This window comes from Bombus huntii, unplaced genomic scaffold (genome assembly GCF_024542735.1).
Source record: "Bombus huntii isolate Logan2020A unplaced genomic scaffold, iyBomHunt1.1 ctg00000100.1, whole genome shotgun sequence".
Classification (NCBI taxonomy): Eukaryota; Metazoa; Arthropoda; class Insecta; order Hymenoptera; family Apidae; genus Bombus; species Bombus huntii.
Window position 1 is genome coordinate 139,306 of NW_026099354.1, and position 12,052 is coordinate 151,357.

General features: G+C 37.3%; 1 protein-coding gene and 1 long non-coding RNA gene across 6 annotated transcripts in view; both read right to left on the reverse strand.

The window, feature by feature from the left end:
* The window catches only part of LOC126876843 (venom serine protease Bi-VSP-like), a 69,747-nt gene that overhangs the window by 28,363 nt on the left and 29,332 nt on the right, over nt 1–12,052 (reverse strand). The gene's annotated exons all lie outside the window — the stretch shown is intronic.
* Nucleotides 28–9,043, reverse strand: LOC126876850 (uncharacterized). The gene is made up of 6 exons (XR_007694561.1): nt 8,999–9,043; nt 7,949–8,728; nt 7,531–7,653; nt 6,952–7,040; nt 6,627–6,848; nt 28–76 (listed from the first exon to the last, which is right to left on the reverse strand). It is a non-coding gene; the product is annotated as an uncharacterized LOC126876850 (long non-coding RNA).

Below are 12,052 nucleotides of genomic sequence, written 5' to 3' on the forward strand. Positions count from 1 at the left end.
AGACAGTTCCGGTCTTCAGGTGGTCCAGGCACTCGAACTCGCAACATCGCTCTCCAACACGGAATTTCTTGCATGTCTGTAGTAAAAAGAAATCGATCAATTGTACAGATCAATCGTCACTCGACTGCTCGAGAATTCAGATCATCCAGAGAATAGAATAGAGACGTGGAAAAATGTAGTGCGATCATCGCAGTGGGAGGAAATAGGGGGATAGGGACCAAATGAATGAACGAGATGTTAAGGACAACTGACGATAAGTTCTTCTTTTGTCGAGAATTGCATGTTTGTGAATGGTTTGTGGGTGGTTAGGTGGAGAGAATTGAAGAGTTTGGAGGTGACTGGAGGAGTGTTTTGGGCAAGGTAGATTGCAGAATGGTTGCGGTAGCATTGTGTTAATTATGGGTTTGTACATGTAATCTTTGTATGTATCACTACATACAACCTGACGTATATTTTTAATAATACATCAGAGTTTTAGTTATTTCATAGCTATGAATTTTATACTCTATAATCTTGACGTTTTATTTCACAGAAGCGTTTGAATATCCATAAAAATTAAATGAACCAATGTATTCATTATCTTATAGAGAAGATATATTATTTTTAATTATGTTCCAATTATTTATCATGATCCTGATTTCCTTATTCTGAAAATTTGAAAGGAAGTTTTGTAGTTTGATACTTTCAGCGACAAAGGGTCAATATTGCTTTAGTATATTTCGTCACATATACATGTATATCTATATGTCGGAGATGAAAGGACACCGGAACCTTTGGATAGCCCCGCAACATTGCAATCTAAAGTCTACTATAACTGTAACTAAACTATTGTAGTTATTCAATCCGATTGTAATTGTTCGAGATTAGTGACGGTGAGCTTTGGCTCGAGGTGACAGTCTGTCGCCCAACGTAGCCGCGGTCAAGGGATGAACGCTTTGCCTAACAACAGGTATCGAGTAATTCTATAGTTCTCCTTAAAAGAAATATTCGTGGCGACACGCGACAATAAACATTCCAACGGTTTCTGTCCCGTGGCTCGCCACACGCAGACCCTATTCTTCGAGTAAGATGATTGCCAGATGTCGATGCGTCTCCGCAGTACATGTTCGGCTAGCCCGAGGGCCCGTTATAAATCTTAAGGTTTAGTTAACTAAAGTCCTTCAAACAGACAAACAGTCTTTGTCCCAACTACGGGAAGATAGGGGAAACATATTTTTCAACGAGCGGCGTCTCCCACTAGCAACTTTCCCTCGAGGGCGGCTAGCATCTTTTTCTAACCACCGATATGGAAATTGACCAATTAGCAGCAACGCCAATTTCCCTTACTTTCTGAACGAAGGCTTTTCTCGACGAATCCGATGATCTCGTGTCCTTAGACACACCCCATTATAGTTTTCCTCTGTGGCATCATCGGGACGGGAAAGGCATTCTCGCTCGTGATCTCACTGATAAAAGGAGTAACTCTTTACGATCAGTGAATATTACGCGTCCGACTTAGATTTTGTGAGTACGTTCATCTATCATCCCGTCGACCGCGGATTCGTTATTGAACCTAGGATCATTGTCATTAGTTTCTCGAGTACCTAACTACCGCGGTTACTTGTCCGGTTCTATAATAATCGTATTTGCACTAGTCAATGTCTTCTCTATTGCATAACGACAACGTGTAACCCAAACGAAGATTCGTTTCACGCCCCTAACCCTAATTCTAATGTTCGTTCCGACATATATATATATATATATATATATATATATATATATATATATATATCGTATATAAAACAAAATACATCTAAAAAATAATAATAATAAGGAACCTCTGATGGAAATGCCTCCGCAAACATTGTCCGAACGACGATCACCGAAGCCTAGGGAAACAACAAAAAAGGAAAAAACATTAAAATCGCAAAAACAACCATAATATGCGAATATCCAAACTTACGAAAAATAACTCGAAGAAGGAGGTCCTTGTTGTGGGAGAGCAGCGGAATTGCGCGTGTTGCCCGAGCAAACATCGAGGTGATAATTATGCTGCAGCCGCCGGCCCTTGCACGCGCCGAAGAAACACGGGTAATTCCCACGGTACAAAACATAGAAGTTTCTCGCGGAAAAGACTAGATCAGCATGGAATGCTTCAAGCCTCCTAGACGCTAGCTCAGCAGAAGCACAGGACCGATAAAAACTAAGTCGAAATACGGAATTTACATTTTGTCACGTACGATTCCAAGAAACCCAAACTGCAACATCCCGATTCCCACGGAAGCGTACCCCCAGTGGACCACCACCCCGTGGGGGATGGCATTATAAATAAGCGAAGCAACATAGAGCAGCGCTCATTATTATTCTGGTGAACATTCTTATTACGCTCATTATATTTTGTGTTCATTGTTATTACGGATCATTCGTATTACGTTTATTATCCTTGCGTTCATTATTATAGTGATCATTGTTATTACCGTTCATTATTCTTGTGCTCATTATATTTTGTGTTCATTGTTACTACGTTCGTTATTGCGCTCATCATTGCGTTTAGAAATTTTGTATAGTATTTTGCGTTTCGGGGTCTTTAGTTTTTCGGTCAAGAAAAGAGAACCGCGACTAAGTAAAAGAAAGATTTTATCTTTGAAGTCCTCATTTCATCGCTTAGACAGAAACGCGCATTGTAATTGCGGTATTAATCCAGTTAGTAAATTGTTCAGTCTGTATCGAAATAGATAAATAAAGTAAAAGTTGATAGTAAACTATATTCGAGTTCAAGTAATAAACCCAACAAAAACTTCGACGACCACCGGAGCAGCTGAGGTAATGGCACCAGACAGCACCTACTCCTCAAGGTAAGAAAATTAATTTTGAAAATTTCCTTCTTCTCTGATAATCTCGTTGCCCTCGAGAATCGAATTAGAACTTCCTATCATCGATCTCGTTTTATTTTCGTGAACGGTTTTGAAGATAGAATCATTGTTTAAACTTTAAACAAAGGAGTTGTCCGCTGTGTCGGCTTGTGCGAACGGTATTTTCAGCTACTGAAACACCCACTGATCTTCGCATTCCTCCTTCCATTGTTGGCAAAATATTGTCCGTCTTTGGGCAAGGCTTGCGAAATCACACAAGTCCCGCACAGAGAGGACCATTAAATACATCGTCGGGGTCAATCGAAAATTAAGAGCAATACCGGCATTGCTATTAACCGATATTCTTGCCATCATTGCATGCGATTGTAAGAGAGAAATAGCAGAACAATTTCCCTTCGAAAATTTAACCAAAGGATCGTTCGCTGTGTTGGCTTGTGCAAACGGTGTTTTCGATTATCGAAAACACCCATCGATCTTCGCATTCCTCCTCCCACTGTTGGTAAAATATTACCCGTCTTTGGGCAAGGCTTGCGAAATCACACGAGTCCCACACAGAGAGGATCGTTAGAATCATCCTCGATTATTAAACTCAAAAGGCAAGAAAATCATGGTAACAGAATCCATCGTAGTAAATGAATTGAGTTTCGGTTCTAACGGCAAACTACTACAGCGAAATTAAAAGAGAAGAAGAAGTCAAACGTAAAAATAAATTTATATAAAACAACGAAAAATCTCACATTCCTATCCAATCCAGCAACGCTAAAATATATATATCCGGCTAATAAAATATATATAAAGGTAATAATCTAAGCAATTCTACATTCAAATAAAAATCCGTTTAACGAGGACAAATATTTATTGTTCCCAGCTTTAATCCTCTCCCGTGCCAATATCCCTGCACATAGCAGGTTAGCCGAAAAGTGGAAATCGTTTACCAGTTGCATTAAGCGTCAGTTAACGCTACCCATTAAACGAAAAAAGATAATAAAAAATAAAATATTTTGAAATAGTCCTTAGACTATTTCTGGTGGCAGCAACTACCGTATTAATTAGAAATCTAAATCAGTATTACATACACAATAATATCAATTCAATTTATTTCCCTTAAGATTAAATTCAAACTCAAACGAAAAAAAAAAAATTTTTCAGTAAAATTTAAACTTAAGATTTGATCGATTTAAACAAACAAATTGATACGTAACATTAGAGATTTAAATTTTTGGTGGCAGCGGTGGGATCCGCTTCACGGAGGATTAAAGTTGGTTTAAACGGTTCGATTCGCTCCACAAAAAATTAAAGTTGTTACGATTATCGATAAAATATATACCTAAGAAATAATGTCGACTAAATTAGAATCGTTGGACAAAGACATGATCTTGATGTTGTCGGAAAAACTTAAAGCAAAAAAAGAAATCAAGACACCCGTATCATCGCCGATAATTTCCCAAGCGACAATACCGATAGAAGTTAATCCCCAACCAATTAAGTTAAAAGATGCAATAGAGACAGTACCAGTGTTCGACGGACATCGACCCTCGGTATTTCGATTTTTAAGAGCATGCGAGCGCGCACGAAACATGGTTCCTAGGCATCAAGAATCTCAGTTAGTAAAATTATTAACGAATAAGCTTCGCGGACACGCATTTCTCGCCATAGAAGACACAGAAGTAATAAGTTTAAACGATTTCGGGAATAAATTAAAAGATATGTTCGGTCCGGGAAAAACGGTTAACGAATATAAAGGGGAATTAGCTACAATATTTCAACGACCAGGAGAAGATATTTTGGACTACATAGGACGCGTCAAAGATCTCAGACTGGCGATAACGAACGGGGAAAGGTACGAGTACGGCACCGTATTTCAAGATAGGATAGATCGAGACACGAGGGAAGCTTTCGTTAAGGGGCTTCCAAACGAGGTGTATTTACGAGTAAAGATAGCAGGATACCAATCCTTGGACGTTCCGCCGTCGCGGAAACATCTAAACAACCCGGGAATAGAAGAAAATGTTAGAAAAGAAGCAAGAGCAATAATTTGGGAAGAAAAATGCATAAATAAATACCTCGATAGAGATCTAAATCAAAAGAGAGATGCTGATCATTTCAACCAATCAACTTTTCAATGCAAACACCATTCCGTTGCTGTGATAAGGGATAATGTCACGTTAAATAATAAGAGGACGCACGGTGCCATAGACAGGATCATGAGTGAGAAATTTCCTGAGTTACCAAACAAGATAAATAATATTAGTGCCAAAGAACTTTCAGACGAAGCAGAAACTAGGAAATTGAACGACGAGACGACAGGCAATGCTTATCCACTGCATAATATCACAGAGATATTGGACCCGCTGGGAAGTGCGAATTGCCTCTCCACGTTCGACTTGGCAAAGATACAAAAGCAAGACTCCACGAATTTCGTGAATGTCTCAACCATAATAGGAAAAGAGATAGCGAGTGTATCTCACTCAAAAACTTCTATAAAACCATCAGAAGGAAACTTTATCGAACTCAAAGCCAAATCATTAAATTGCAAGGAAGATCACACTATAGAAAATAAAAATATAGCTATCCCTAAATCCAAAACAGAATCTATAAGCAAAAAGGTTTGTAATAAAAATTCAAAGAATAATTCCAAATCTACCAAAAATATTCCTAAACGTTCCATACAAATAAATAATAATTTAATTATAATAAGCACTTCCAATGAAACTATTCATCCTGAAAAGGTAGAGAAAAATAAAGGTGTTGTGAATAAAGTAAATAAAGAAGGAAAAAGGGTAACTAAGGAAAAGGATTCTAAACATTTTCAAGCTGAAGAAACGCAAATTCAACGAGCCCAAAGAAATCAAAAGGGAGAAAATAGGGAATCACCAGTTGAAGATATATATAAAAACTTGAATACGCTAGCCATTGGATTATAATTGGATTAAAAATACTTTATTGGTTACTACATCTAATATTTGACGTAGGTAACATAGTAGGTAGTGCTGATCTTATGATTCCCCCAGGAAAATATAGATGGTATCACACTATACTATATACAAAATATTTTTGGGTTAATATGGCTGCGACACTTTCAAAAATTTGTATTTTGAATGCTATTAGCAAGCAATTGGATAATTGGATCGATGTGAGTAAACTTGCGTCTTGGCGCAAAATAAAAACTAAAATGAAGGAAAGGAACGAAATTCTCCCCGCACGAATTAGTTTTGGACATCTAGCCAGAGAACCTACTGGTGAAGTAATAATCGAAGAGAACATGGAACCAACATACTCAGAATATCTCGAAGATCTGTTCAATAAAATTTACACCGTACAACGAATGGCAAGAGAAAATTTGATAAAATCCAAACTAAGATCAAAGGAATATTACGATCGACGAATCAACCCTCAAGATTTTAAAATAGGAGATTCGATATATTTACTAAAAGAACCTAGTAAAGGAAAATTCTCCGATCAATATACTGGACCACACAAAGTGCTAGAAATCTTGCAGAACCAAAACGTCAAGATTGAAGTAAAAAAGGGATTCCGCGAACGGTGCACTTAAACAAGTTAAAACTAGCGCATAATCGAAATAAACAATGAATAAAGTGATTTCAGTGGGCAACGTAGTGCAGTAGTGTATGTTGTAGTGCTGTTCGTCGAATGACACAGATAGCGAAAACATAAAAGAAAAGAAAAGGAAAATTATTATATGTGCTTCAATTATTGTTTAAATATAAAACGTGTTAACTCAATGAATAATTAACTAGTAAAAGTGAAAGTTACCTTGTGAACAAGTGATCAACATACAAGAAAGTGTACGTGTAAGTATAGGTTATGGATCGTTGTTCGTGGTACATAATGTACGACAGCTACCTAAAATAAGTGAATAAATTAGTTTCAATCGTCTCAGTGCAAAATACAAGGTTACTAAATGTTATAACTATATTGTGGATAAATCAAAAGGAGGTGTGACACTGTTCGTCGAATAATACAGATAGCGAACACCTAAAAAGAAAAAAAAGAAAATTATCATGTGTACTCCAATCATTGTTTGAATATAAAACGTGTTGATTCAATAAATAATTAAAAGAGTGAAAGTGAAAGTTACCTTGTGAACAAGTAATCATCATACGAGAAGGTTTACGTGCAAAATAGGTTATGGCTCCCTGTTTACGGAACACCATGTACAACAGCCAGCTGAAAAATAAATGAACAAATTAACTTCAATTGCCTTAATGCAAAATACAACAGTACTAAATGTTATAACAATACTGTGGAAACATGGCACTGTTCGTTGAATAACACAGATAGCGGAAACTTGAAAAGAAAAGGTTTATTACGAGTGCTCCAATTACTGTTTGAACGTAAAACGTGTTAGTTCAACGAATAACTAAAACAGTGAAAGTGCAACCTACCTCGTGAACAATTAATCACTATACAAGGAAGTGTACATGCATGAATTTCGCAGGTTAATAAGAAGAAATAAAATAGCTGATAAAGTATAGAAAGCGGTTAGAAAATAATCAAGATAGATTAATTGAGAGTTAGTAATAAATATAACCGGAGTAAAAGGATATTTTGTTATGCATTAATCTACGTAGTATTGTTATGTTATTTTGTAATGCCCAATAGCGGTCGCACATACAATGCATTATACACATATTGAATTAAATAAATTAAACACCACCTTTATGACCACAGATATAAGACGATTGAAGGCAGCCGTAGTAAGTATCCAAGGCATATCAAAGAATCGGATGATGTTGTGGGAACGATCCAGGTAAGTGACGCAGCATCGAAAGAGCAGAATCTAAAGAATTACAGACAATGTTAATCTAACAAATAAATTTTAATCATTAATAAGGGAACTAATTCATATCATGCATAAAATAATAACAAATAGCAAGTACAAGCAATAATAAATTAATAGGGAAAATAAGAAAAGTCAATAAACACAGAAATAGGTTAGAAATTAATCAAGATAGACTAACTAAATATTAACAACAAGACATGACTGAACTCGGTGCAAAGGAATAAAGTTATGCTACACGAAAATAACTGGTAACACAATACACAAAACATTAACTAAATTAAACAAGACTTACATAAATGCAAGTCACGTATAATCAAAACAATGACTATTGAAATTCGGTAACAATACAATCCATGCTATCACATTAAAGTAGCACACGGTATTGACACAGACAATATCATGAAATACAAAACAATATTACAAAAACACTACTAAATAAAATTATAATGATTAACAATTAATTAGCTATTTCAACAACACGTTACTGTTGACATTAAACCAACGCCATACCAAAGAGACACGCGAGCGGCCATGTTGAAAAATTCGTCGCACATACAAATAATAGCCAATGCAATGTAATACAGCATCATAATAGCAATGTTAGGTACTAATAAAAAAAAAACAAACAAAAAAAGAGAGAGATAAGGAAAATATATATATAATAAATAACAACTAACATAATCATAACATATTATATATATTATATTATATACAGGGATACAGTCTTCGTACAAAGGAACAGGTCCGAACGAAACTTATAAAAAAAAAAAAAATAAAAATAAATAATATATATATACATTAACTATTTTTGTATGTGTGTGCAGAACGGATGGCGAATTCATCAACCATTCTCTGAACGACGGAGGAAGTACATGTAGGTGTTGTCCAGACGTTTCACGAGGAATCCAGAGAGCATTTTGAATCTCTGCAGAAAATCCTCCCATGCATGATCGTTACAATAATCTGACTCATCTCGAAAGAAATTTTTTTAGTCCAAGGAATAGCAATCCGCACCGTAGAACTGTAAGGCACCTGTACGCCACCCACGAAACCAAATACTTTTGCTATCCACCTGTAAACAAACAACATTTATAACTATACATATAATTCTCACTTATATCTACCAATATATATATACACGCATGTTGTAAAATAGGCGATATTTATAACACTCACTTCCATTGATAATGCAAGTGACTCATAAAAATAAGCCGTCATATTTACCATTACACGCACATATATATATATTCAAAGACAAGCTATATTTGTAATATCTATTCCTATTGATAATATATACTTATATATTCATAACAATAAAACAAATCTCATCTATACTACTTACCAATACGTATGCATATATGTATATAATTATAACCCAAGTAGCATTCATAATGTAATATCGGAAAATAAGGATAGAAATTTTTTTTTTCGATTACTTACAATTTATTAATATTAAATTGAATATACAAATATAAATTGGACAGAGAACGATATTTTTTTAACGGAACTAAATGCAATACTCGTATCTATATCAAATAACTTTACAGTTATTTGATCACTCTCGTCACAACGAATCTAACACACACACTCTCTCTCTCTCTAACAACTCTATCAATTCTCACGACTCTACTCTTCGACAACTCGAAACCTCTAACGACTCTACTCTTCGACAACTCGAAACCTCTAACGACTCTACTCTTCAACGATTCAATTAGCTCTGACTCTCGCAACACACTCGCTTTTCGACTCGCATACTCTGACCTCTCGGTCATCGCTCCTTGAACCCGAAACCGTCCTTCTGCTCTAGCGTTCTTTATTGTTTTTTCTCATATCTCTGTAAGAACTAGGTGACTTTAGTCACATAGGCGCTCTTAAATGTAAACGAACCACAGAAGGACGACGTACACGGTTTTTTCTATTTTCAACCGATCTCTAATTCAAATTTATTCTACGATATTACAATAATATTTATTTTCACTGATAACATGTACGTAAAACCTAAAATAAAACAAAGGTTTTAACAATAAGAAAAAAAAAGAGAAAAAAATACATATAAATATAAAAATTTTCTTTTTCTATATATATATATATATATATATATTAATAATAATAAAAGGTTATTCTTATTTCTAATAAACTCGAAAGTAAAATGACAAATGAAAACATTATACCATGATATACCGACACAAAGACGCACCACATAGAAGAAACTAATAGAGAACGCTTTAAGATTGGCAAACTTACCGCCCGACGAATTTGCATACACCATAACCAAAACCCAGGACACATGGCTCTGATCACAGGAGAAGCGGTCCATATAGTCGAATGCATTCCGGTACAAGTAAAGGTACGACATACAACAGAATGCTACTCGGAGCTATCCGTTTGGCAAGGGAATCACACCACAGGAACTCCGCCCGGACGTGCGCCAAACGTGGCGATATTCAGCACCATCGTCGTTGGCCACGAGCGGAATATATACCCAAAAAGACCTCGACGCACTACGGGACCACGTCATGTTCCCGGCAGAAAAATCTGCAGTCTTGAACACATTGGCCAGAGGAGCGACAGGAAAAACAATCGTCCCTGGAACAGTAAACATCCTGGGAATGATGGACGAAAACACATTAACGACAATAGCGAAAAATACCGTATCAAGCTTATGGACTGGTTTCATGGAATTTGGAACTGTCAGTGCAGCAATATTTGGAATACTCGTAATGTTTAAATTAATCAAGACGATAATAGATATAGCCATATACGGTGTTACGCCATGCGGCTTGCCATATATCATATTCTTAACTGTCGGTCGCGGCACTATAATGTCGCAGACGGATCGTCGCGGCTGCCCGGCAAAACAAACATTGTAGTGGCAAGCGCATGGTTCATTAAGCAGGGCGACCTCCAGAAACATCGATTCGTGGCCGTTATTTTATCTGGCGTAAAAGAATGTGGCATGATCCGAAGGTAGTGGGGGTCGCCTTCCAGAAAGAATCAGATCGTTTCGAGAAGCCAAACAGTCAACACATATCTTATATCGCGCATTACGTAGTCACATTTCTTTTTGTTGTTCCATTTATATCTTTCTAGTTAATAAGTTGTTGCAATAAACATTAATTTAGTTGTGTTAATTCTGTGAAATTTCATTGAACTACCCTTATTATCATAATCGAAATAAGGGAATCGATCAGTTCGTGGCGTCGATTGTTTAATCGTAACGAGAACTTACAACTCTCGTTGACGTGATATCTCGCGATCGCGTCTCTCCGCGAATGATCGAAACATTTTGGTCCTTCGAGCCGGATCACGTGCCAGTGAAGAGTGCACTTACCAGTGACCACACAGTGCCACGTGACTTTATCAAAACCAGCAGCGGAAGCAGGAGCATCCACTACAGCGAAACCAATGACGTCAGGCGCGTCATCTTCGAAGAAGCACATCCCATTGGCAAGGGAACGCAACCACGCAGCCTTCCGTCGCAGCTGGACAACCATCAACGCAACGAATTTCACAACTTAACATACACGCGACCTCACGCCGCACGACAGTAAGGTAAGCTCGTTCCTTATTTCGACCATCTCCTATCCTCGGCAACGATGACGAGCGAAGACCAACTCATCTCCCTGCGTCGGAGACGAGGCTATTGTAGCGGCCGATTCACATATTTATCGAACCGACTGGACGAGTACGAGCAATCCGAGAGTCAGCAAAATTCCTTATTAAAGAATTACGAGAAACAACTGACCGAAGTTGCGAGTCAATTCGAAGCGATTCAACTCGAATTAGAAGTATTGGACGAGGAGGAACAAGCGCGCGGCTTCGAAATAAGGGATCAGTACGTCGCGGTAGACACAAGGCTACAAAATTTTCTGAGGAACGCGCAAACAGCTTCGCCGTCGACATCCATAAACCCTCCAACCTGTGCATCATCCGCAAGTTTAAATCCGATATCCATTAAATTACCAGATCTTCGGCTCCCTACTTTTGACGGAAGCTTAGAAAAATGGAACACGTTTTATGATACCTTTTCCTCCACAATCGATAAAAATCCTAGTCTCACTGACATACAGAAATTCCATTACCTGCAGTCCGCCCTGCAAGGAGAAGCAGCCGATTGCTTAAACGCGTTACCCCTTAGTAATGTAAACTACAGTCAGGCTATAGCCGTTCTCAAGGAAAGTTTTGAATGTCCACGATACACAGCTTTCAGTCACTGCATGGCAATAATTGATTATCCAAGGATAACCAAGGAGTCTCCAACGGAATTAAGGCGCTTAGTCCACACATTTAAACAACACATATATGCATTGAACAAATTAGGAGAGTCCTACCCCGATACCAGTGCTATGCTCAACAGCCTCATCCTCTCGAAAATACCACTAAGTATCCAAAAGCA